A 6,000-nucleotide genomic window follows, 5' to 3' on the forward strand; every position below is an offset into this window, starting at 1 on the left:
GCGCACATAAGGAGATTCATATGGCTGCCATATTATCTCATCATCAGTCATTTTATCCAGAAAGCTCCTATATCGGATTAAAGACGCAGCAAGTGGACGTGGGTTTTGTCTCACATTTTTCCATCTGTTATTACAAAAAAGTAATGTTAAAAATTATATAATTTTAATAATATAAGAGCATAACAAATAGTTAGTTAATAAATTTAGCATACCTAAAACCCAAAGGAGGTAAGAGAGGGTAGATATCAGATTGTGGATCTGGATACCTAGGTTGTTGTGGTGCTAGCATAGGAAAACGATCCCATGCCCATAAATGAAGTAATGATAAGCATCCTCCAATCCCATCCTCAGTTGGGTTAGTAGCATTACACAATTCTCTGTATAGGTGAGCTAAAACTGCTGATCCCCAACTGTATTTTCCAGCTTCTTGAAGATCATAAAGTAGTGGAAGGTACATTAGATACACCCTGCTACCCGATCTATCTGGCATGAGATATCCACCAATCAACCTGAGGATATATGCACGAGTGAATTGTTGAACTTGTACATCATCCGCATTATCAGGTAGGTGATTAAAGTTCTCTTCCAACCAACTTATAAGTAGTCGCTGCCCACTTAGTCTATCTGCAGATGGTCTAATACCTAGAAAACATTCACACATGTCTTGCCAATTAAAGTCAGTTCGGCCAATAACTGCCATTCCTTCACATGGAAGGCCCAATTGTTTAGCTACATCCTCTAATGTTATGGTGCATTCTCCACGTGTAGTGTGAAATGTATGAGTCTCAGGACGCCACCTCTCAACTAGTGCTGAGACCAAACCTCGATCATAATCAAACTGTCCTACTCGAGCAGCACCATAAAATCTAGCTAATATAAGATATTCAATTATTTGATTAGGTGGGTTAATCATTTGATTAGCGTGCATGACTCGTCTAGTGTGTAGGACCCTGTTAACCTATAGTGGAAAAGGGAAAAAAATATTATTATAGAAACATCAATGAAATAATATATAAGAAATAGATTTTACTTACATTATCATTCCACACATGTTCGGAAATATGTTGGGTTTGCAAGTACAAAAGAGAGTTATCCTCTGGGCCAGGATTTATCACCTCTTCTGGAAGTTGTGCCATTTTAAAATGTCTCTGCATAAGGTAAAGGACAAATTCCAAATAATATAAAAGAAATCAAACTAATTATAATATAATCTTCATAAAACATAATGTTTTTATTACAAAAAGTGAAATACATAATTTATTGTCGAGATGCTACACTTTGTGGACAAGTAGAACGGTTATGACCAACTTGTCGACATAATCCACACTTGTTAGGTTCATTGGGTGTGGTCCAATCCATCTCATTTCTTATGCGACTTGAGCGAGGACGTCCTTTATCTCTAATCATTGATGGGTTAGGTATTAGAAGAGGACAATCAATCTGCGGCCAGTACATCTCATCTCCCACTGGTTGGAACTCATTATTATAAACCATTTGCATAGTTTCCAACCGAAAAACAGGATCCACATATTGTAAATGGTCTATGCCTACTCGTGCACAAGCAGCAATGGCATGCATACATGGAAACTTTTCTGCTTGAAACTCTCCACAATCACATTTTCTGTCAATCAAATTCACCTTGCAACACCGACGAAATTGACGACATCGAACATTATATGGCTCCATAACCTCAAATGATGTTGCTATTCTGTTAAAATCTCGAACTACACAGCAGATGCACTTTGTGTTGCTATATCTAACTTCTTTGTCATTGTCTCGGAAAATACCTTACCAACCATAATTTGAGCATGAACTTGTTGGGCACGTTTGACAAAATAATTATTGACTCTATACATGGTTGCCTTAACTAAACCTGTTATTGGTAGACTTCGAACACCTTTAAATACATTATTCATGCACTCTGCAAGATTGGTTGTCATGTGTCCAAAACGAAGACCTTCAAGGTCATATGCACGTGACCATTTCTCTTTTGGGATGGCTCCGATCCATCTAGCTGCAGGAGTATGGTGCAATGCTATTTCTGCTAATTCTCTGTCAACAACATGACGTTCATAAGCATACCCTACATATTATTATTAGCACTTGTTAGAATGATTATAAAATCATATAGTTATAAGATCATAAAAAGCACAAGGAATCTCACCAATATTTATAAACTTCTCTTTTAACCAATTTGTTCCATGTGCTTTGTGAAGATTTGAAGCCACGTGTCATAGACAAAAAACATGATGTCCATGTGGTGGTTGCCATCCAACTTGGGGTTGAGCAACAGCAGCCAAAATTGAACGATGTCTATCTGAAATTAAGCAAATTCCTGTTCTATCTTTTACAACACATTGGCGTACAAGGTGTAAGAACCATGCCCAAGCAGATCTTGTTTCCCCTTCAACTATAGCAAATGCAAGTGGCACAACATTTCGATCGCCATCTTGTGATATTGCCATAAGCAATGTGCCCTTGTATTTTCCATATAAGAATGTTCCATCAACTTGTATAATGGGCTTTAAATACGGAAACGCATCTATGCATGGCTTGAATGTCCAAAAAACACGATGAAACATTTCAATCGGTTGACCGTTTGTATTGACTTGAGAGCATTGTTTGTTTGAAAAATATATGCATGACCCAGGCATGAAGTGTTGAACTGCAGCTAACCATCTTGGGAGCAAGGAATATGAGGTCTCCCAATTTCCAAAGGCAATCGCAATTGCTAATTGTTTTGCCTTCCATGCTTTCCTATATGACACAGTATAACCAAACATTGATTGCATCCTCTCAATAATTTGTGACACTTTCACATCTGGTTTGTCAGTTACCATTGCCACAATGCAGGATGATATAACATCTGCGTCCAACTTTGGATGGTCTTGAGTTAATGACGTGCTCAAGCATACGTGAGGCCCCCCATATTTTGTAATTTGCCAATAGTTCTTGCTTTCCTTTTTGCAAGCCCTCACTCTCCAATTGCAATTATCTCCATAGTTAACACAACGATATTCTTCATACTTTTTACAAGAATAATAGACCTTAAATGTATGATGAACACGAACAGAATATAGCTTGACTGCACGTCTTAAAACTTGGACATTGCTAAATATTTTCCCAACATTTAACTCTTCATTATCACTAACATGCAGAATATCTTCTAATTCACCAAATTCAGGAGTTGTAACTGACTCAACATGAATTTGTGACAAGGAAGCATTTGTAACCTGATTTTGCTCATTCATCTCGTCATATTCATTGTCATTGTCACCATTATCATCCCCATTACCAGCATTTAAATAAGAATCATTTCTTCCTCATCCTCTGATTCATCCATGATATCTTCTACGTGAGGAAGAGAACATGATGATATAATGTTCCCACCATCTATGGGGAGTTCAAATGGTTGGAAACTTTCCATGTCATCACTAAACATAGATTCTTGTTCCATCATGTTCACCCTATTGCTACTTGATGGGGGCATATTTTCGACATAATCACCTATGGGTTGTGACTCAATATGGTGATTATCTGGTAAATCACATATGTTAGCATACAACTCTGCACATGTTAATTGAGTTGAAAATCTTCTAGTCACTTGCCACATTTGTTTTATATCTGTATCATCTTCCAAATTGCATGCTTGGTATTGTGGTGGATTTATGCATGTAGGATACCTATATACTAAATTTGTCACGTTTTGATAGGGAGGAAGTCGCAACTTTCGTCCAATAACTTGCTTCAATTTGCCCAAGGTAATGTTTTCATCAACTTTGATAATTTTCACATTATCAGATTCAAATGTTACACCAGCTGGGCCATTAAAAATTCGTCCATTTGCGAATACACACACGAACTCCTTTCTATGATCCATTCTACTTCCTAATCATTTCATTATAATCATTAGTCAAGTAAGATTAAATTATACAAATAAATTAACTCCACTATACCATTGCTTTTTTGTAAAATCAATATTTATTATTAGCTCAGAATATCCTATATAACCAAACACATAATGAAATCCATATCTAAGGGGAAAAAATATATAATGAAAACTGCATAAATCCAAATTAAAAACTACTATAAAAGATGTGTTATTGCTATTATTGTCAAAATCTGTTAAAGTATAGTAAACAAACTTGATTACAAATTTAGTAATTTTCAGAACTTTTTAATCATTTTTTGTAAATTATTTATTTGCAATTAAAATAAATAAATAAGTTTAAGAAATAGAGTTTTTTTCCTTTTGTTTCTTTTTGTATTTCTATAATTTTATTTACATCAAGTATTAATTAATATATTATTGCACTATATAAAATACATTAAACATATATTTTTTTAATATTAAAATTCTTTCTTGTAATATTATTTTAATAATAACATATCATGAAGATTTTTTTTATTTTACACATATATATTATTTATACCTTATAATACCTATTTATTATTTCATTATTTTTGTAAAATTTAATTTAATAAATATTAATTTATTGCATGAAATTAAACATTTAATTGGACTAAAATCTTTTAGACCATTGGGTTGAAATGAAGGGTTCAAAAATAAAGATTTTTTCTCTAGTTTATCACATTCATTAAAAATTATTTACTTTAATTTCTTTTAAATTGTAAAAATATATTTCAAATTCCTAGTTTTTATTTATCATAGAATTTAAATGATATAAGTTTAAAAGATTTTATAAGTTATTTCAATTTATAATTCAAAACTTTTAAACACTTCTTTATTACAAAGATTTATAAACATACTTAGTTAAATATATATATTTATTATAAAAAATTAGTTAAAATTTTAATCAAATCTTTTATGTTTGCCTTAACTGATTGAAATTAATGTAACTATAAAAATATAATTTAAGACTTTATTAGAATCAGAAGTAAAATAGTAAATAAATTTTATTTTAATATAAATTTCAGTTAAAAATAATATTTTTAGAATCTTTTTAGAATACTTCTATTAATAGTGTTAACTAATTGGACTAGATGTATGCTTTTAAAATAGAGGAAAGATCTATGTAATTGATGCAAACTAGAAGAATAGTCAGAGTATTTTATTCTTGATTCAAAACACTCATATCATGACATGTCATCATCAATTAAAAAATACAACATAACAAATAGCATGGAAAAGGCAAAATGAAAAAAAGAAATTATGAGTGCTCTTCATTCATTTCAATTTTACTTACACCTTATTTTTACCTAAAAAATATATGAAAGCAATGGTTCATTAGAAGTGGGTAGAAGACTTTTTTTTTTTAATTTACCAACTAAATATATACCACATATTTGATATTTAGGGCGTATATATAATTATTTTTCAATTTTATCTTACCAAATTTAAACTTCTCGAGAAGTATACTTTCATAACAAAAAATAATAATCATATACCAAGAAAAAATGAAGCTTATATCAAAATTTAACATCTTAAAACAATATAACAGATGATAGTTTTACCGTTAAAATAAGAGGCACCTAGCTTAGAAAGAGTACAAATATTCCAGATTGTTGAACCCACCACTCACTTCCTGAAAATTAGAACAATGAAATATTAACTCATCAAGGATAGTATGGATGAAAAATCAAATTGTATATCACAACTGTAAATTTTTTAAAAGAAAAAATAGAAGAGAAACAACATACCTACAGCAGCAGTAAAAGAGCTTGTCTTGTTTGGAAACAAGAGTGAAAAATTAATAGTACAGGAGAATAATGAAAATGAAACAACAAGTGAGAAGAAGAAGAAAAGAGAACTCATCGAAGAAGAAGAAGTGAAGAGGTGTGAAGAGAAGGAATTCACATATCATATATATAAAGCCATAGCTGTAGCCTCACGGGATTCTCGCATGCTATGTCAAAGATGTTTATAGAGCACACATAATTGGTTGGTCTTGCACGCATAATTGGTTGGTTTTGCATGCATAATTGGCAGAAATTCAGACGCATAATTGGTTGGTTTTGCATGCATAATTCGTAGAAGTT

The 6,000-nt window shown here is 32.1% G+C and overlaps 1 long non-coding RNA gene across 1 annotated transcript; it reads right to left on the reverse strand.

The window, feature by feature from the left end:
* Positions 1–878: 878 nt before the first annotated feature.
* LOC114758596 (uncharacterized) lies at positions 879–5,709 on the reverse strand. Its single transcript, XR_003741825.1, has 3 exons — positions 5,476–5,709; positions 1,035–1,148; positions 879–958 (listed from the first exon to the last, which is right to left on the reverse strand). It is a non-coding gene; the product is annotated as an uncharacterized LOC114758596 (long non-coding RNA).
* Between the last annotated feature and the right edge of the window lie 291 nt (positions 5,710–6,000).

Source organism: Neltuma alba, unplaced genomic scaffold (assembly GCF_004799145.2).
Source record: "Neltuma alba isolate B1F8T4 unplaced genomic scaffold, ASM479914v2 tig00010740_pilon, whole genome shotgun sequence".
NCBI lineage: Eukaryota > Viridiplantae > Streptophyta > Magnoliopsida > Fabales > Fabaceae > Neltuma > Neltuma alba.